At 41.6% G+C, this 20,976-nt stretch overlaps 1 long non-coding RNA gene across 1 annotated transcript; it reads right to left on the minus strand.

Moving 5' to 3' along the window:
- Positions 1 to 1,010: 1,010 nt before the first annotated feature.
- On the minus strand, positions 1,011 to 16,204 carry LOC124508835 (uncharacterized). Its single transcript, XR_006961316.1, has 2 exons — positions 15,369 to 16,204; positions 1,011 to 1,082 (listed from the first exon to the last, which is right to left on the minus strand). It is a non-coding gene; the product is annotated as an uncharacterized LOC124508835 (long non-coding RNA).
- Between the last annotated feature and the right edge of the window lie 4,772 nt (positions 16,205 to 20,976).

A 20,976-nucleotide genomic window follows, 5' to 3' on the forward strand; every position in this document is an offset into this window, starting at 1 on the left:
AACATTTTAAATTCTGCAAAATATGTTTGATGGCTGAAAGCATAAATCATAACATTGTTTAGTGGGATTTTTCATGTATATACAAGTAATACATAAGGCAACTATAGCATAAAGTAAGGAGGGTAGGGGTCTTGTAAGGTAGTAAGTTTTCTATATTCCAATTAATGTGGTAAAATAATGATTCTAAGTAGAGCAAAAGAAGTTATGTATTTTGTAATCCTTAGAGCAACCAAAAAAAATACAAGGAGATATAATCAAAATCATGATAGAGGAAATGAAATAGAATATTTAAAAGATATTCAAATAACTCAAAAGATGATAAATATAAGAAAACTAGTTTCTTCCACATGCAGACCATTCTGACAAAATGTATGATGTTTTGTCTCCAATCAGTTTTCCAATTCTCTGGGAATGCCAACTGGGTATCCTACAATTTAATTCAATTCAGACATTAACTACCCCAAATAAGTAGTGCAGACCCTACAGGTTAAAGACTCGGTCCTACAAACTGCCCCACTTGGGATGCAGACCACAAGTCGAGCCCTCCCATACTTCTGACCGACTGGCTGTAAGTCAGGGGTTCCCACATTCCTCTCCCAAGTTTCAGAAATTTGCTGTAAGAGTTCATAGAACTCAGGGGAAAACTTTACAATTACTGGTTTATTATAAAGGAGACAACTCAGGAATAGCCAAATGGGAGGGCAAGGTATGTGGGAAGGAGCATGGAGCTTCCATGCCCTCTCAGGGCATGCCACCCTCCTAGCACCTTCATGGATTCACCAACCAGGAAGTTCTCTGAACCCTTTTGGTTAGGGTTTTTATGAAAGTCCCATTATGTAGGCACAATCAATTAAATCATTGGCCACTGGTGATTAAGTCAACTTCCTCCAATCCCCCTCCAGGTGTGGGGTGGGACTGAAAGTTCCAATCCTCTAATCACTAGGTTGTTCCACTGGCAACCTGTCCCCAACCTCCAAGGGTGATCTCATTAGCACACAAAAAGACACTTACCACCATGGAGATCCCCAAAAGTTTTAGGAGCTCTGAGCCAAGAACTGGGGAAGATGATCAACTTTGTATTTCTTACATCACAACATCACAGCAAAGAGGGGGAGACAGAACAAGCAAAAACACATTTATAAAATGATATACCTAAGCCCAAACATATCAATAATTACATTAAAAAGAGTGACATATGTCTATATGCACTAATGCAGAAAAATCTCTATGACATATAATGTAAAAAACTAGTTACAAAACAAAATGTTATAACAAATTTTTAACATATTCCTATATATTCATGTACGTGTATATTTTCAGCACAACACAAATGTATTAGAAAAGGTCTGGAAATAGGGCGTCTGGGTGGCTCAGTCAGTTAAGTGTCCGACTTCGGCCCAGGTCATGATCTCACAGTTTGTGTTTGAGCCCCATGTCAGGCTCTGTGCTGACAGCTTGCAGCCTGGAGCCTGCTTCGGATTTTGTGTCTGCCTCTCTCTCTGCCCTCCCCAGCTCATGCTCTCACTCTGTCTCTGTCAAAAATAAATAAACTTAAAAAAAAAAATTTTTTTTTAAACAAAAGGTCTGGAAGTATCTTCAAATTTAAATCATTCTTATACTCTGGTTTCTCTTCAGATCAAATTTAAATCATTCTTGAAAAGTCAGTGTGATTGAAGAGAAACAGTATCAAGAGGAACTTTTTTCTGTATAATTTTAATTTTTAGGACAAGAATGTATTTATGTATTACTTTGTCAATGAAAATAAATGAAATTGAATTAAATTTAAAAGAACATATTGTTTCACAGTGTGCTGGTGATACCATCTGGGAATCAGACATTTTTAGGTCCCCTGACTCAGGAATGTACCCAACTGTTATCAGCAGAATTTGTGAAATGGAGTTATCAGTGTTTCAATCTATTTCCTGTCTGTGCCATTTATCTTCTATTCCCATTCTTATTCCCCTTCGCAGATTTAAACCCTACAACCCAAGGGTGATGGGTTTGATCTTCCTTTCCTTCACCCACCCCAACATCATGCCACTTTTCTAGAATTTAATATATTCAAAATTTTAAATATTCCTAGGTATGGCATTTATATTAAATATATTAAACAGTCTTCCACTAACATTTTTAAAGTAACTTTAGAACAGTGTTTTTCAAATTGTAGGCCTTGATCAGTAGTGGGTCATAAAACTAATGTAGTAGGTCTCAATTCACATTTATTTCTAAGAAATGAAATAGAATAGAAAATATCCAAGTTAACTGAAACTGTAGTGAAGCTGAAAATTGTTTTGTGAAATGTTTGTTTCCTTGGTGTAGGTGTGTGTGGTTGTGTGTATGAGGGGGGCTGGGGGGTGTGGAGGGTGAGGGTAGGGCTGGGGGGGTGAGGGGTGGGGGTAGGGGTGTGTGTGAGGTGGCTGTAGAGGAGGGGAGATGTGTGGGGTGGGGGTGTGTAGGGGTGGGGGGTAGGGATGGGGAGTGTGGATATGTGTGTGGGGTGGGTTGCAGTAGAAAAGGCACTTCTTTCTCTGGGTTGAGGTAAAGGAGGAAGCAGAAGGAAAAAGCTGAAAAAAAACACTGTTTCAGTGAAAACATTTTATTTATTTATTTATTTATTTAAGAGGCGGGGAGAGAGAGAGAGTGAGTGAGAGTGAGAGAGAGAGAAAACATACTGTCAGTGCAGAGCCCGATGGGGGGCTTGATCCCAATGAACCATGAGATCCTGACCTGAGCCAAAATCAAGAGTCCGACATTTAACCCACTGAGTCAGTGAGGCAACCGTTAGTGAAAACATTTAAAAGGTACTTGATGCGGGGTGCCTGGGTGGCTCAGTCATTTAAGTATCAGACTCTTGATTTTGGCTCAGGTCAGGATCCCAGAGTCATGGGACTGAGCCTCACATAAGGCTCTGTACTGGGTGTGGAGCCTGCTTTGGATTCTCTCTCTGTCTCCCTCTGCCCCTCCCCCGCTCATGCTCTTGTGTTCTCTCCCTCTCTCAATAAGTAAAAATTAAAAAAAAAAAAGAAATAAACTTGATGCAATTTACCTTTCCTTCTGATACTGGCACAATTGTAGATACTCAAACATTAAACAAATGACGAGCCAAAAGATTCTTCTTTGTGGGGGCCTACAGATGTTAAGCAACTGAAATTTTTATGAACAATGCCATTTAGTCATTCTTTCATTCAACATTTATTTAGCATCTATTATGTGATAGGCCTCAGTGAAAGAATCTTTGGAAATTTCAGGGGGAGAAAGTAAATCTCCTGCATAGAATAATGAACAAAAATAAATAAGGAGTTTGCATAGGGATTTAAGCTGGTTTTGTTCTGGTTTTTTGTAAATGGATGTTTTTAGGATGTAGTCTAATTCTTTTTTTTTTTTTATGTTTATTTATTTATTTTTGAGAGAGTGAGCACAAGCTGAAGAGAGGCAGAGAGAGGGTGACACAAAATCTGAAGTGGGCTCCGGGCTGTCATCACAAAGCCCAATGTGTGACTCAAAGTCACAAACTGTGAGATCATGACCTGAGCCAAAGTTGATGCTTAACTGACTGAGCCACTCAGGTGCCCCATAAGCTAGTTTTGTAATACAGATATAGCACAGTGAGCAGAGGCATGACCCCTGAGAGAAAAAAGGAGCAATCAAGCATTCATACCCAGACTCCCTGTCTCTGCATGGAACAGGTGGGTGGCCAGAAAGGACTGTGGGAGAAGAACGGGTGCCATGGTGGAACCGCAGCTCCATGCAGCATAGACCCCCTGGGCCAGGATGTGGATCTGCTGGAGCCAGAAAAGATTCTCTTCACCAGGACAGGTGTGGCTCTTGCTTACAAGGCTGACTCAAAAGGGTGAGAAACCATGATGATTGGGACCATCATTTGGAGAGGTGAGTTTTGAAAATAAAGGAAAGGTGAGGGTAGTGAAGAAAGGGAGACAAACCCACAAGGGAGGTAATGTTGTAGGGATGCGGAAAAGAATTACTCCTGAGAACGGCCTGTGTCATGCCACCATTGTTCTCCCACAGTGACCCAAGGTGAGCCATTATGAGGTTGGCAAAATATGCCAGTTCGTAGCTGAGTTGAAAGATATAGAAAAGGGACGGTCTTGGAATGACTTCAGTGTGGGAAGACGAAAGAAGTTCTGGAGACGGACGGGGGTGATGGTTGCACAGCAATGTGAATATACTTCATGCCCCTGAACAAACACCTAAGAATCATGCTACAACCGCAACCATAAAAAAACAATGAGATCTTGCCATTTGTGACAGCATGGTTCGACCTAGAGGGGATTACGCTAAGTGAAATAAGTCAGACTGAGAAAGACAAATACCATATAAATTCACTCATATGTGGACTCTAAAAAACAAAACAAACAAACAAAAAGCAGAATCAGACTTATAAATACAGAGAACCAATGGTTGCCAGAAGGAAGTGGGAGGATGGACAAAATGGAGAAGGGGAGTGGGAGACACAAGCTCCCAGTCATGTAATGAACAAGCCATGGGAATGAAAGGCACAGCATAGGGAAGAGACTCAATGATTTTCGAATAACTTTGCATGGTGACAGATGGCAGCTACACTTATGGTGAGTACAACATAACAGAGACTTGTCTGATCACTGCGTTGTACATCTGAAACGAATGTAACACTGTATGTCAACTATACTGAAATTTTAAAAAACTTAATCATTACTATAGTAAATTTTATGTTCCATGTATCTTGCTACAACAACAAAAAAATAATAAGCTGAGGCTTGAAAGATGAAAGTGTAAGGCAGACAAGGAAGGGGGACACAAAGAGACTTTTAGGCAGGGGAACGGAATATGCAGCCTTGCATGAAGTCTTTCGATTATGAGAAGAAAAAAAAAAGGTCAGTGCCACTGGAGGGTGGTGTTGGCAGAAGGCAGGGGATAGGGTGACAAATGAGGCTGGGAGGTAGTTACTCTTGGAACCAATCAGTCACTAAACCTCACAGACCAAACCAGAGAAATATACCCTGGATCCCTGCTGCCCCTGCTTTAATGGGGACCCTAAACAGTTTTTGGTGGTAGAAATAAAACCATCTCTTAACTGGGCCCCTCCTGCCTTCCAGTCTCCCCTCACTTGGCTACCAGTGGATGTGACCACAGGCTCTTGAGGCAGATGGCCTGGGCTCGAATCCTGGATTTACCACTTGCTAACTATGACCTTGGGCAAATAACTTGGCATTCTTAAATGGCCACGGGTAAGAGTGGCAAATATTAGTTCCTGTGCCATAGTGGTTTTGTGAAGACTCAAAAGCCAATACAAACATATATACAACTCAGGCAACAAATTCAGGTCTACAAAAAAATGCAACTTTATTCTCCTGTCATCAAACTTCTTATCTTAAGCAATCATTCTAATAGTTGCCAGAAAGTTAAGTTGTCAATACAAGGCATCTCCAAGGCTTTCATTTCAGAGACTTCCCAGAGCCACAGCATTGGTCTGGCAGAAGCCATCTGATCACACTCTTGAGAGCAGGACTGAGGGAGAGAGGTGACTTCCCTGAAGAACCAACAAGTGAGGGTGATGTGGGTCACGGAAAGGAAGAAAGACAGGGTGCCCCAATGAGCAAGTAACTGATTTGGGCTCCTGGTAGGTTTTGCCAGATAAAATACAGAACTCTCAGTTAAATTTGAATTTTGGATAAACCATAAATAAGTTTTTAGTATGTGCGTGTTCCAAATATTGCTAGGGACATAATTTTACAAAAAAGATATTTATCATTTATCTGAAATTAAAATTTAACTGGATGTCCTGTATTTTTATCTGCTAAATCTGGCAATCTTAGCTACTGGGGCTCAGTCCCCATGAGAACCTCTCATGGGGTATGCTGCAGAGATGGAATATGACCCAGAGTTGTCCTCAGTGAAAGGTAAAGCGGATGGGGGTATTTATCCCCCCAGCCCCATTCACCCTTGTTTGAAGACTCCCCCAGCATTTCTGGCCTCCCTTGCTCCCAAGCGAACATCCTCTGGTTGGCCAAAGCTGTCAGGCGTTGTCACCAGTGCTTGCCTTAGACTGCTGTCTGAGAATGCTAGGTGCTGCCACAATGGTCCTTACAATGTGACAAGGCACTGAGTCATTGCATCCCTATGTTTTCCTTTGGCCCCCAAGGCCAACTTACCCATATGTTTGTGCTAAAATATATATATAAATAAATAAATATTTAGAAAGGAATTGTGGGCCCATGATAATGGACAAGAGTTCTTGCATGACACATACATTCACACCTGTTCTCTTGAGGAAGCAGTCCCCATCCCACCCAGACACTAGCAGTGGCCGTCTGTCCCTTTCCTTTGGTATCATCCACTGCAGTAATCTTAGACTACAGCCATATCACGCATCAGCCAATCAGCCCATCTTAAGTAGAGGGCCTCAGTCAGGCTGGGATCCAGCAAAACAAAGAAGGCTATGAGAGGAGAGGCAGTAGGAACTGACTCTAGTTGTCCTGTTCCATTAGAAGTGACTGTCATTGTACAAGAAGGACCTCTGGTCACAGAGCTGGAGGAATTATCCAGAAGCTGCCTGGCCTGCTATATTAATCAATCTGTCAGGAGTGAGGGTTGCCCTCTACCACCCTGGGACCACCCTCGTGGAAGGCAAGGGGGCACTGCAGCACTGGTCATTAGTCAGGGCTCTCGGCAGAGGAGAAGCACCTCTGTATCCCAAGGAGAAAGGTCTTAGAAGCTTGCACAATGGTTGGAAGGTGTGGGAAGCAATATGGAGACTGTGGCTGGTTCATGAAATCAGGAAGGGGGTTAGCCTAGGGAAGCTGCTGACAGTAATCCAGCTGTCTACACCAAAGCAGGTGCTTCTTAGGAGGTAGCTGGAGGCTACAGCAAATCATATGTCTACCATATGTCCAAGCATCTGTTCACAATGGCCAACAGAGACACTGACTTGTCTTCTGCCTTCCAAATGTCCTGTGTGTACCTTTAATCGGCAGACTGTAACTCAGAGGCATATAGGAAAGTGATAGGGGAGAACGGAGCTCCAGACTTCCCTACAGTGCCAAGGACAACGGGGAAAGGGACAGGGATGACACCAAGTTGACCAAGAAAACTTGGTGCAAATAAATTAAGCCATATACCCATATCAAGGGTGGAATGCACTCAGGATGCCGTCAAAGCCCATGGCTCCTCATGTATTAGGGCAGAATCCCTAGAGCAAATTAAGCCCAGGCCAATGTGGTGGCTTTGTAATTCTGCCAGCTTCTATTTCCCTCTCAAATGTCAAACTGCCTGAAAGTCTCAGATACGGATCTACCACACACATAATTCCCATGTGGCACAGGCCTTCTTTCCCTCGGCCTGGTAGTGATCTCAAGTATGACTAGACTCTTCAAAGCCCGGGCCCAAGAGACCAAGGTCCAGAAAGAGAAAGGAGTTTTCTTCTCCCACACCTAAGTACTCCCTAGGGCATCCCTTTGCAGGGCCCAGAGCCTCCCTGATAATTGACATAAATACCCAAAGCCACCTGCTCTCAGTGACACCAGAGGGGTATGGCCTGAACCCATGGCCGCATAGGACAGCCACGTCATTGTGCAAACACATAACAAGTCACCATAGAAGACATAAGCATACACAGTAGCAGGGAGTTTATTTTGTTACTCTCTCAGAGGTCTCACAGGGAAGATGGTGGAAAATGAGCCCAAGAGAGGAAGGAGATTCAGAGGAGGAAGGTGAATTCAGGGGGCATGCTGAGATACAGCTGTCTGCAGAAGAGCCAGGCAGGTATTAGCAGCAATAGCTTTCTGGAGCCAGGATTCTGGGCATTCTTCTTGCTGAGAATGCACAGTAAGCTCACTCACCATCCTGCAAGTTCCTTAGTGTTCCAGATTCCCTCTTGTTCCTCCAGGAGTTTCCCACCCTAGGGGAGCCCCTGCGGATCTGTCTCATCTCCACCACCCCTTCCCCCATCTCCCCTGCCTTAACAATAGCCATTCATGGATGCACTGAGCATGTGCTAGGCCTAGGGTACTGAGTATGATAACTTGGTCATCAAAGACCGGCCACTTGATAAACATTAGTTGATTGAATTGAACTGATGGGAAAGGCTCAAGTTGATTAAATTATTTTTATTAAAAAAAAAATTTTTTTTAAAGAAATTTATTGTCAAATTGGTTTTCATACAACACTCAGTGCTCATCCCAACAGGTGCCCTCTTCAATGCCCATCACCCACTTTCCCCTCTCTCCCACCCCCCAACAACCCTCAGTTTATTCTCAGTTATTAAGAGTCTCTTATGGTTTGGCTCCCTCCCTAGCTTTTTTTTTTCCTTCCCCTCCCCCATGGTCTTCTGTTCAGTTTCTCAGGATCCACATAAGAGTGGATTTGGTATCTGTTCAAACATATGGTATCTGTTCAAGTTGTTTAAATTATTATACCTCATGCTGTTTCCAGTCAGGGTCAGACTGAACCAAAAGCAGGAAGAGACCAGTTATGCCTGGGATGTAGGCCCTGTACTCTCAAAGTTCCCGTTTGTGCTGCCACATCCAAATCTACCAGCTAGCTGGTCCTAATCCACCAGCTAACTGCTGTGATGTCAAGAGAAGAATGACATCAGGTGACACCAAGGACTGTGGTCATTTCTAGAGGCATGAAGTTCTGGCTCAGGAGGAAGCAAGTCACTCCTCCCCCTCCCCTGCCATACACACTGGCCTGGTTATGCTTTCTCCATGCCTGAGACAAAATGTGGTTAGTAATCTTGGTCCTCTGCCTCCCTTTTAACTTGATTAGAAGGCCATCTCTGTGGTTCTGGTCTGGCTTTTCCTCCCTGAATATAATCAAGAGAAAAGATCCTTACTGGTCTCCACTGTAGGAAGGCAAACTCCAGAGGCCTGAGCTAGACTGAGACTGGCTAGGCTGAGCTCCCACTGTGAGCCTGGCCCTTGAAGGTACAGAAGCACTGACCATCTAGTACCTCTCTGCCTCTTTTGGGCGTCTGAAACTCACAGGACAGAACTGAGCAGGACAGAACTTGAAGGCTGTGATTGTGCTTTGTCATTATGTTGAGAATCCAAATCCCAGCCAATACCTGTTATCCCACTATGTCTTGATGGGAGCCTTAGAAATCGGAACTCAAGGCAAAGCTTACATGCTAACACTTTATTGAATGGCAAGGTAGAGAAAGTGAAGGACAAAGGGCAGTGAACGGGGGACAGAGGGCAAGCAAACTCAAGACGGTGTGTTGCAAAACTGTCCACAGCCTCACAGAGAACATTGACAGTTGCTCAGTCATGCACAACAATTGGGAGAGGCTGCAGAGAATCACAATGCTTCAGAACCATCTGTCTGGGACAGAAAGGACAACAACTTTATCTGTCAGCTCCTGTCTCTTACTGGTCCAAGTTCACCCCAAGAGATATGATATGAACTCTCCTCTATTTCCTGGTTTGTTAGCAGCTTCTGGGGAAGCCAGAGCACCGCCCCCCCCCCAGGTCTGATAGAATCAGGTTGATTTTCTAGAATTCTTGTGGTCATATAATATGGGACAAAGAACAACATAGTCTTGCTTCCCTTTGCTTTCACCATATTTTTTTAACTGAGCATAATATGGGGTATATGATATAAGAGTCTCCTCCAATAGATCCTTGGTCTAAAGTGTCTGGAGTATTTCTCAAGTACTTGAAAGTACTTAAGTTTTAAGTAACAGGAGAAAAATATTAAAGAATCTATTATTTTATAGTACATTTAGGTATTTTTAAATAATATGTATTAAAGAAAAAATTTTTTAAGTACAAAGATGGGGCACCTGGGTGGCTCAGTCGGTTAAGCATCTGACTTCAGCTCAGGTCACAATCTCATGGGTCATGAGCCCCACATCAGGCTTTGTGTTGACAGCTCGGAGCCTGGAGCTGCTTCAGATTCTGGGTCTCCCTCTCTCTCTGCCCCTCCCCCACTCATGCTCTGTCTCTGTCTCAAAAATAAATAAATGTTAAAAAAAATTTTTTTTAAGTATAAAGATAACCACAAAGTGCCAGAGAGCTGGACACAAGCTCTTAACTCCTCTTTATTCTTTCCGTTGCTGCAGCAATAAGTGTCATGCAGGTGTAAACTGACACCACCTCCCTCAGCTGCACCACATCCCTCTTGCTCTCTTCCCAGTGTGTTCCTAATGCTGTGGCATGGGACTCATGGGTAGTCTGAAACTGCAAGGAGGTTAACAAGCCCTGGGACAACCCTTAATCCATGGGGAAGGGAGCTGGTGGATAACTGATCCTGCTCCCAGCTTTTGAGTGGAGATTCAGTGGATCCCAGTGGCTCAAGCCCCAGCCTCCCACAGTATAATCTGGGAGACTATGTATAAGTGGCTCTTGAGGGTGTTGGACCAAGAAGAGAAAGACAACGTTGGACAGGGGGCAGTTTATGGATTTGGGAGCACTCTTCCATAACTCAGATTTAACATCCTGGCAAGGTCACCTAGTGCTGATTCTATACATTGCTGGGATGGCTCCTTGAAGCTTGGACATGACAATTAGCCTACAATAAGTGTGGTGAAGATGCTGGAACTGCTTGACCAGTACTGAGAAAGGAGTCAGAGGCTCTGATAGGTGGGAATTTGAGAACAGATTATTACATGAGGCCAGAGAACTACCACCTAGCATCCCAAGCCAAAGTGTGAGTCACTAACGGGGCTTGACTGAGAGTTCTGCGTCAATAGCTAATAGCTATAGTGTCCTGTGGTCAATAGAGATAAACATCCAAGTAGAGTGTTATTTGTCCTGTATAATTCAGCAGGGAGCATGGGGTGGGGTGGAGGAAGGAAGAGGGAAGAACTGTTGAGCAATCACCACAGCGAAAAATCACAATCACTTATTAGTTTCTAGACCCAAAGCCCATTGATTGAAGGGATGACCCATTGTGGAAAGACATGCCATAGCATGCAAACATACATAAGTATTTCCTAAATTCTTCCCCAGTAGGAACTGCAACCATTTACAAAAAGAAAAAAAAAGGCACTGATAAAAAGAGAATACCCACAACTTTTGAGGGCTATTGAATTCAAGGGGTGAGCGGACACTGAACCAGGGAATCCAAAATACCATCATGGTACTCCTGTTAGAGGGGGAGAACATCTGCTGTAGAGAAGCATTATGGAGGCCAGGTGATATATTCGTGACCACCACCTCACTGTGTCGCCCTTCAGGACAGTGGTGAGGGATGTTCTCCCAGCGGACAGTTCTTCAAACAATACTCTTGGATGCCAATTTGGTATAGACAGAGAAGTGTCATGAGGTAAGATTCTTGGATGATGAATGGCCTGCCTCGTTGGTCAGGGACCTGGAGGTCCCTGTTCATTGTTCTTTGTTCAGCCCTTCCAGAGCAAACTGTCTCAACAACTCTCCTTTTCTCCCTTCACTGAAGACATTTTAATCAATGATCTCAAGACTAAAATATCTAATCTTCCAAGCCACGAAAGACTGGCCAATTTGTGAAAAAATGTAGAATTTCTGGTTGGTAATGACAAAACAAACTGAGACAGAATATTCAAAACGCGGACAATAAAAGGACTAATTTCTTCAATGTATGGAAGTGAGGCAAGTGGAAAGCATTAACAGCAATGTAGTAATGCACTATGAACTGAAGTACCACATTGTGGTTTAAGGGGCCATTCTACGTGTCACAAAGTGGCAAATCTAAGCACAACCCAAATTTTTATATACAAACTTGAAAAATTATAACAAGTTATGAAGTATTGAAAGACATGGTTGATAGTGGGAAAAATGCAAAAGATTCTCAAGCAATCTGTAAGGAGGAAGACAATAGAAACATGTGGCCCCCATGGAAAATCTCTTACTTGAAATGGATGACAAATTGGCATTCAATTTGAACAAAATGTCTCCTAAAGTAATCCAATCCCATATAGTAAGTTCATATTTCCCAAACAAATTTCTGATTAGAATTAGGTTCTCAGGGGTAAAAGGCTCTGACTTTGCTGACATGACATCATCAACCCTTTAGTTGGTAAATTTACAGGAGCAAAATATCCTGCCACAAATCCATTTCAGTAAATTTATAAGCCGGGGCATTTGCCAATGGTCCGAACATCATGAGTAAGAGGACAGTGAGGACCTGGGCCTGCTGAGCTAAAGACTTCAGACTGGTAGTAATCCTACTAAGATAAGATGTTTCAGGAATCCCAGCGCCAAGCAGAGCAGGTGGTCCCACGTGCTCATGACTTCTCCCTTGGAGATATTTTAGTTCATTCTGTTGCTGTTATGAAAGAAGGCAGGAAGTCCAGGCTCTCTTTCCAGCCACATGCCTTTCCCATCAGATGGAAGTACAGCTTCTTCACATAGGGGAATGGCCAGTGAGGCTTTGCAGAGGTAAGAAAGGTGACAGGAGTAAGCACTGACGATAGTGAAAAGGGACAGGAAGAGGACAACCACTCTGAACCTCTTCTTTGTATTTGTTTTATGGGCCACATTCATATGAACCAAAATACATTTTCAGGTGATTCTGAGAGATGAAATGGTAATCCCAAGGGCTTTCAGGTACAACGACCTAGTACGTGTCACAATATCTGAAGGAGTAACTGTAACAGTGCCAAAGTCTCTGTGGATTATGAGAAAGGAGTATCTCTGTATATTGGGTGTGTATGGACATAAGGATTGGGGCCAGTAGAGTTCTTCTCTAGGGGAGACACTAGAAGACATTTGTATTAGTTGCCCTGAGACAAGTTCTAGGACATTTGACCACTACAGTGGATTATTATCCAATATAAATTCAAATATTTGAAAGTACAAGATGTCAAGAACATGATTCATGCCATCAACTCCAAACATCCTTGCAGTAGAAAACAAATATTCACACCCTCTGTGCCTGAGACTGAGCAGTGGAAGACAGGAAGTTTTCCCAATACTACCTATTTACAAGCTATAACAGAAGAACACAGATTCTCTTCTTCCTCTAAAACTAGATCTGTGTCCTCCTCTGACACACTCTCTTAGTACACGGGCACCTCCTTTCTCCTCCTCCCCTTTCCCTTCCTCAAACAGACCCCTAGACTGGCAGTATGTCAATCAGATGTGTTTTGTAGACCCAAACAATTGTTTTAAAAGTTGAATTGGTTGTCAACATTTTAGAAAGCACATAAACCCCCATAAAACTCTAGATTTCCAGCCCATTTTATTTTTTAGAATACCTGCCTGAACCCTCTGAAATATTAGAGTTTGAAATCTCTACCCCTGTGGCCATGTTTGCCTCACCCAAAAGACAAAGTCTGCCTTGTTGTTTTGTTTTGGTTTTTTTTCCTACTTACTGTTAGCATCATAGACCATTGGGATGGGACAAGACTCCAGAATATTTGTCATCACTCTTTACTTCTTTTAACAGATGAGGAAATTGATGGGTAGGAGATCAGAGAACATGGTCAAGGTTATACACTGATTGGGAGTAAAAGCAGGGAAGAGTTTAGAACCTTGTTTTCTGAGTCCATAGCATGTTCCTTAATGTACCCATCATGTTTCAGAGGTGGGAAGTAAGGAAACATTTTTCATATCTCTCTTCATCTGTTATATCCATTTGACATCTGCTGTGCCCCAACCCAAAGCTACCTTTGCTGCCAAATTTAGGCACCAATAGTCTACCAGCATATGGCCCACTATTGGGTAATTAAGCAATTATCTTTAGATGTAACCCAGATATTCCTACCTTCTCTAGCTACCAGGGATCATGCTTCCCTTGGTATGAGAACCCTGAATCCCCATCCTGCTTACTTATAGAAAAATCCCATCTTTTACCAGGTTTCCAAAACCTTCCTAAATATTTCTGATTATGCCCGAAGAATGCTTAAAGATGCCACAAATCCATCCCAATTGTCCCTTGTCCCCCTTGCCTGTGTCTGGACTCCTGCCCATCTCTGCCACAGGTCCGTCTTTCCATATTATCACTAGCTTCTCCACATAGATAATTCTCCCCTCAAATCACTTTCTTCCAAGTCTGTGTCTCTGTCCACTATTACATTCCTCAGGTATAACACAAAATTATTCCTCAGGTATAATTTCACAAAACTATGCTTTTTATGAAAACAAGATCCAGTAACACTGCAGAAAAGAAATTGTAAACTAGTAACTAGTTGCATCTTCTCTAGATTCCCTAGGTTAACCATTCAGAGGAGATTACCCATTGACCAGTGCTCTTCTTTGCACCGCCACCCCCCACCCCACCCACCTGCAGTACAGTTGCAGGGGCCAATGATTTCTCTGCCTGGGAACTAGACCTTCTAGCTCCTCCGAGCCCAGTGAAAAAGAAAATCTAAGTTTAAGGCCAGCTTTCCACCAAATATGGTCATCTGCAATAAGAAGTCTACCCACAGGGAAAACAAACTGCAGAGTTACTTAAGTTTGTTTCTTTGCTCTCTTGTACCTCTCCACTCCAGAATGGTATTTTAGCTTGGCTTCACAGAATCAAAAAGCCCACTGAAATTTTTTCACAATATCAAACAAGCAAGCCCTCTGCTTCCCAAAGATGAATTCTAACTTGCACCTTTAACAGAACAGAAAAATTGCTGGCATTTTAAAATATTTTCCTTTATACTTCTAGCCAATTAGTTTTGTTGTTGTTGTTGCTTTTTAATTTAGGGTTTGAACCTTAACTAGAAGAACCAAGAAAAAAAACGTCTTACACAATTTCCTGGGAAGCGAAAGTTTATATTTTTAATATTTCAAGGTCAACATGGTTTGTGGGGAGTGAGTGATCCCTGAAAGAAATAATCAATAAGGTGGACTTAGTTAAAATAAAAAATTTCTGCTCCACAAAACACAATATCAAGAGAATTGGAAGACAAGGCACCCACTGGGAGAAAATATTTGCAAAAGCACATCTGATAGAGGACTGTTATCCAAAATATACAAAGAACTCTTAAAATTCAACAGTAAGAAAACAAACGACCCAATTAAAAATGGACCAGGGAGGAGCCAAGATGGCAGAACAGCATGGACGTTTTTTGTGTGTCTCGTGTGCATGAAATACAGCCAGATCAACATTAAACCATCCTGCACACCTAGAAAACTGATTTGATGATTAACACAATAATCTGCAGAACCTGAACCACAGAACTCATCAGGTACACAGTGCGGAGAGGTGAACTGGGGGAGAGAGAAGCCATGGAAGACAGGGGCAGTTTTTGCATGTGGAAAAAGGACTGAGCCGGTGGGGAGAATATGGGAAAAGCACCTCCCCCCCCCACCCCCGCCAAAAGCAATTGGAGAGAAAGTGGAAAAGTTGAAACAGCCGCAGGCACTGAACTAAAAAAGGAGAAAGGAGAAAGGAGAGGGTTTAAGTTCCATTAAGACTCTATAAACAGGGAGCGCAAAGCCTGAAACTCCACAGCTCAATACCTGGTGGTGCTCTGGTGGGAAGGGCGAATCCCCAGGAGCAGAGTGAAGTCTGGTGGTCTTCAGGCCACGCGGGGACAGGTGATTCTCCTGCTGGGAGCACATCTGGTAGAGGCTGTGTGGACCCCACAGGAAAAGGCCCCAGTGAACCCCGGAGAACAACCACATTTGCTGGTGCTGGAACAAAGTCGTTGGGGGGTGAAGCCTGATCCCAGATGCATGTTGTGATTTGCCATAATCCCTGAAACACTGCTGCTATACTATCTCACAAACTCTTTCTGAGGTGGGCTGGCACCCGGCCACAGTCTCTGGGCACCGGCAGCAGCCCGGTCCCGCAAATATTCCTGGGTGCCGCTGGCAGACGGCCATTTCTCGGTGAGACCCTCCCGCAGGAGGGCAGAACGGGTCAAAACCGCAGTCCCTCACAAGTAAGGGGCCGGGGGGAAAACAGCCGCACCAGAGACAAAAATCAGGAGGGAGGTGCTGCCTGGGGCTTGGTCAGGGACAGTGTAAAAGCGCGGAGTGGACGGAAGACAAAGGATGGGTGCGTTTTTGCTGGGGCGGGGAGAGCACAGTTCCGATACTATAGAACGGGTAGCTGGGCGGCGCCATGGTCATCGGTCCCGCGCATGCGCATACGCACACGCACCTACAAGCGCCACAAGAATCCACCCCAGTAAGCTAAGCAGCGCCATCTACTGGAGAACAAAGTTGTTACACTAAGCCCCGCCCAACTAGGCCAACCTCTTTCTTCAGGAACAAAAGTCTCTCCGCCTGCTTAGTTTATGCACTATAAAGCATTTCATAGTTTGACTTCTAGGGGAAAACGTAATTTCAGTAGTATTTCAGTCTGTTCGCCGGTCCATCTACACAACTTTGTTTCTTTTCTTTTTTTTCTTTTTATTTCTCTTTTGTATTTCTTTTCTTTTTCCTGAATACAGAAAGAGAAAAAATTCATTTTTATTTCCAGTTTTTATTAAAAATATTTTCCTTTAATTTTTTTCCACTATATTTTTTACTTTTGTGTAAATTTTTTCAAATTCTATGTTACTGCCATAATTTCAATTTAGTCTACTTCAGTGTATTCAATTTTCAAATTCTCAGACGATTTCCTTTTTTTCTCCCCCCCTTTTTTCCTCTAATTTCTCAAACCACTTTCAACACCCAGACCAAAACACACCTAGGATCTACCATCATTTATTTGATTTTTGTGTGTGTGTGTTTGTTTTTAATTTTTTAATTTTAATATTTTTAAAATTTTAATTGTTTTTAATTTTAGGGTTTTTTTTACCTCATTAATTCCTTTTCTCCCTTCAAAATGATGAAACGAAGTAATTCACCCCAAAAGAAAGAGCAGGAAGAAATGACAGCCAGGGACTTAACTAACACAGACACAAGCAACATGTCTGAACCAGAATTTAGAATCATGATAATAAGAATACTAGCAGGAGTCGAAAATAGATTAGAATCCTTTTCTGTGTAGATAAAAGAAGTAAAAGCTAGTCAGAATGAAATAAAAAATGCTATAACTGAGCTGCAATCTCAGTTGCCACGGTGGCAAGGATGGATGAGGCAGAGAATCAGTGACATAGAGGACAAACTTATGGAGAATAATGAAGCAGAAAAAAAGAGGGAGACTAAGGCAAAAAAGCACGATTTAAGAATTAGAGAAATCAGTGACTCATTAAAAAGGAGCAACATCAGAATCATAGGGGGTCTCAGAAGATGAAGAGAGATAAAAGGGGTAGAAGGGTTATGAAAGCAAATCATAGCAGAAAACTTTCCTAACCTGGGGAAAGACACAGACATCAAAATCCAGGAAGCACAGAGGACCCCCATTAGATTAAACAAAAACTGACCATCAACAAGGCTTATCACAGTCAACTTCACAAAATACTCAGGCAAGAAAGAATCATGAAAGCAGCAAGGGAAAAAAAGTCCTTAACCTGCAAGGGAAGACAGATCAGGCTTTCAGCAGACCTATCCACAGAAACTTGGCAGGCCAGAAAGGAGTGGCAGGATATATTCAATGTGCTGAATCAGAAAAATATGTAGCCAAGAATTCTTTATCTAGCAAGGCTGTCATTCAAAATAGAAGGAGAGATTAAAAGTTTCCCAGACAAACAAAAATTAAAGGATTTTCTGACCACTAAACCAACCCTGCAAGAAATTTTAAGGGGGACTCTCTGAGGGAGAAAAGATGAAAGTAAATAAGTAAATAAATGAATAAATGAATAAATAAATAAATAAATACCAAAAGCAACAAAGACTAGAAATGACCAGAGAAGACTAGAAACGACCAGAAACTCCAACTCTACAAGCAACATAATGGCAATAAATTCATATCTTTCAGTACTCACTCTAAAGTCAGTGGACTAAATGCTCCAATCAAAAGACATAGGGTAACAGAATGGATAAGAAAACAAGATCCATCTATATGCTGTTTACAAGAGATCCACCTTAGACCTAAAGACACCTTCAGATTGAAAGTAAGAGGAAGGAGAACCATCTATCATGCTAATGGTTGACAAAAGAAAGCCAGAGTAGCCATGCTTATATCACAAAATCTAGACCTTAAAATAAAGACTGTTACAAGAGATGAAGAAGGGCATTATATCATAATTAAGGGGTCTATCCACCAAGAAGACCTAACAATTGTAAACATTTATGCGCCAAATGTGGCAGCACCCAAATATATAAGTCAATTAATCACAAACATAAAGAAACTCATTGATAATAATACCGTAATAGTAGGGGACTTCAACACTCCACTTATAGCAATGCACAGATCATCTAGTCAGAAAATCAACAAGGAAACAATGGCTTTGAATGACACACTGGACCAGATAGATTTAACAGATATATTCAGAACATTTCATCCTAAAGCAGCAGAATATACATTCTTCTCCAGTGCAATGGAATATTCTCCAGAATAGACAACATACTGGGACACAAATCAGGCCTCAACAAGTACAAAAAGATGGAGATGATACCGTGCATATTTTCAGACCACAATGCTATGAAGCTCAAAATCAACCACAAGAAAAAATTTGGAAAAGTAACAAATACTTGGAGACTAAAGAACATCATCCTACTAGAGAATGAATGGGCTAACCAAGAAGTTAAAGAGGAAATTTAAAAGTACATGGAAACCAATGAAAATGATAACACCACAACCCAAAACCTCTGGGACACAGCAAAGGCAGTCATAAGAGGAAAGTATATAGCAATCCAGGCCTTCCTAAAGAAGGAAGAAAGGTCTCAGGTACACAACCTAAACGTACACCTTAAAGAGCTGGAAAAAGAACAGCAAATAAAACCCAAAACCAGCAGAAGACAAGAAATAATAAAGATTACAGCAGAAATTAATGCTATCAAAATGAAAAAAAGAAAAAAAAAAAAACAGTAGAACAGATCAATGAAACCAGAAGCTGGTTCTTTGAAAGAATTAACAAAATTGATAAACCACTAGCCAGTCTGATCAAAAAGAAAAAGGAAAGGACCCAAATAAGTAAAATCAAGAATGAAAGAGGAGAGATCACAACCAACACAGAAGAAATAAAAACAATAATAAAAGAATATTATGATAAATTATACACCAATAAAATGGGCAATCTGGAAGAAATGGACAAATTCCTAGAAACATATACATTACCAAAACTGAAACAGGAAGAAATAGAAAATTTGAATAGACCCATAACCAGTAAGGAAATCGAATTAGTAATAAAAAAATCTCCCAAGAAACAAGAGTCCAAGGCCAGATGGCTTTCCGGGGGAATTCTACCAAACATTTAAGGAAGAGTTAACACCTATTCTCTTGAAGCTATTCCAAAAAATAGAAATGGAAGGAAAACTTCCAAACTCTTTCTATGAAGGCACCATTACCTTGATTTCAAAACCAGACAAAGACCACACTAAAAAGGAGAAATTTCCCTGATGAACATGGATGCAAAAATCCTCAATAAGATATTAGCCAACCGGCACCAACAATATATTAAAAAAATTACTCACCATGACCAAGTGGGATTTATACCTGGGATGCAGGGCTGGTTCAATATCTGCAAAACAATCAATGTGATTCATCACATCAATAAAAGAAAGGACAAGAACCACATGATCCTCTCAATAGATGCAGAGAAAGCATTTGACAAAATACAACATCCTTTCTTTAAAAACCCTCAAGAAAATAGGGGTAGAAGGATCATAGCTTGAGATCATAGAAGCCATATATGAAAGACCCAATGCTAATATCATCCTCAATGGGGAAAAACTGAGAGCTTTCCCCCTAAGGTCAGGAACAAGACAGGGATGTCCACTGTCACCACTGTTATTCAACATAGTATTGGAAGTCTTAACCTCTGCAATCAGACAACACAAAGAAATAAAAGGCATCCAAATCAGCCAGGAGGAGGTCAAACTTTCACACTTTGCAGATGACAGGATACTATATATGGAAAACCCAAAATATTCAACCAAAAAACTGTTTGAGCTGATTCATGAATTCAGCAAAGTTGCAGGATATAAAATCAATGCACAAAAAGTTGGTTGCATTCCTATACACCAACAATGAAGCAACAGAAAGAGAAATCAAGGAATCCATCCTATTTACAATTGCACCAAAAACCATAAAGTACCCAGGAATAAATCTAACCAAAGAGGTGAAAAATCTATACACTGAAAACTATAGAAAGCTTATGAAAGAAATTGAAGAAGACACACAAAAAAAATGGAAAAATATTCCAGGCTCCTGGACAAAAAGGACAAATATTGTTAAAATGTCAATACTATCCAAAGCAATCTATATATTCAATACAATCCCTATCAAGTTAACACCAGCATTCTTCACAAAGCTAGAACAAGCAATCCTAAAATTTGTATGGAACCAGAAAAGACCCTAAATAGCCAAAGCAATCTTGAAAAAGAAAACCAAAGCAAGAGGCATCACAACCCCAGAGTTCAAGCTGTATTACAAAGCTATAATTATCAAGACAGTATGGTACTGGCACAAAAACAGACACTCAGATCAATGGAACAGAATAGAGAACCCAGAAATGGACCCACAAACATATGGGCAACTAATCTTTGACAAAGTAGGAAAGAATATTCGGTGGAATAAAGACAGTCTCTCCAGCAAGTGGTGCTGGGAAAACTGGACAGCAACATGCAGAAAAATGAACCTGGACCACTTTCTTACACCAGACACAAAAATAAACTCAAAATGGATGAAAGACCTAAATGTAAGATAGGAAGCATCAAAATCCTCGAGGAGAAAGCAGGCAAAAACCTCTTTGATCTTGGCCGCAGCAACTTCTTACTCAACACGTCTCCAGAGGCAAGGGAAACAAAAGCAAAAATGAACTATTGGGACCTGATTAAAATAAAAAGCTTCTGCACAGCAAAGGAAACAATCAGCAAAACTAAAAGGCAACCGACAGAATAGGAGAAGATATTTGCAAACAACATATCAGACAAAGGGTTACTATCCAAAATCTATAAAGAACTTATCAAACTCAAAACCCAAAAAACAAATAATCCAGTGAAGAAATGGGCAAAAGACATGAATAGACACTTCTCCAAAGAAGGCATCCAGATGGCCAACCAACACATGAAA

This window comes from Lynx rufus, unplaced genomic scaffold, assembly GCF_022079265.1.
Source record: "Lynx rufus isolate CCGP_SWC_20201006 ecotype Redwood Valley unplaced genomic scaffold, mLynRuf1.p SCAF_13, whole genome shotgun sequence".
Classification (NCBI taxonomy): domain Eukaryota; kingdom Metazoa; phylum Chordata; class Mammalia; order Carnivora; family Felidae; genus Lynx; species Lynx rufus.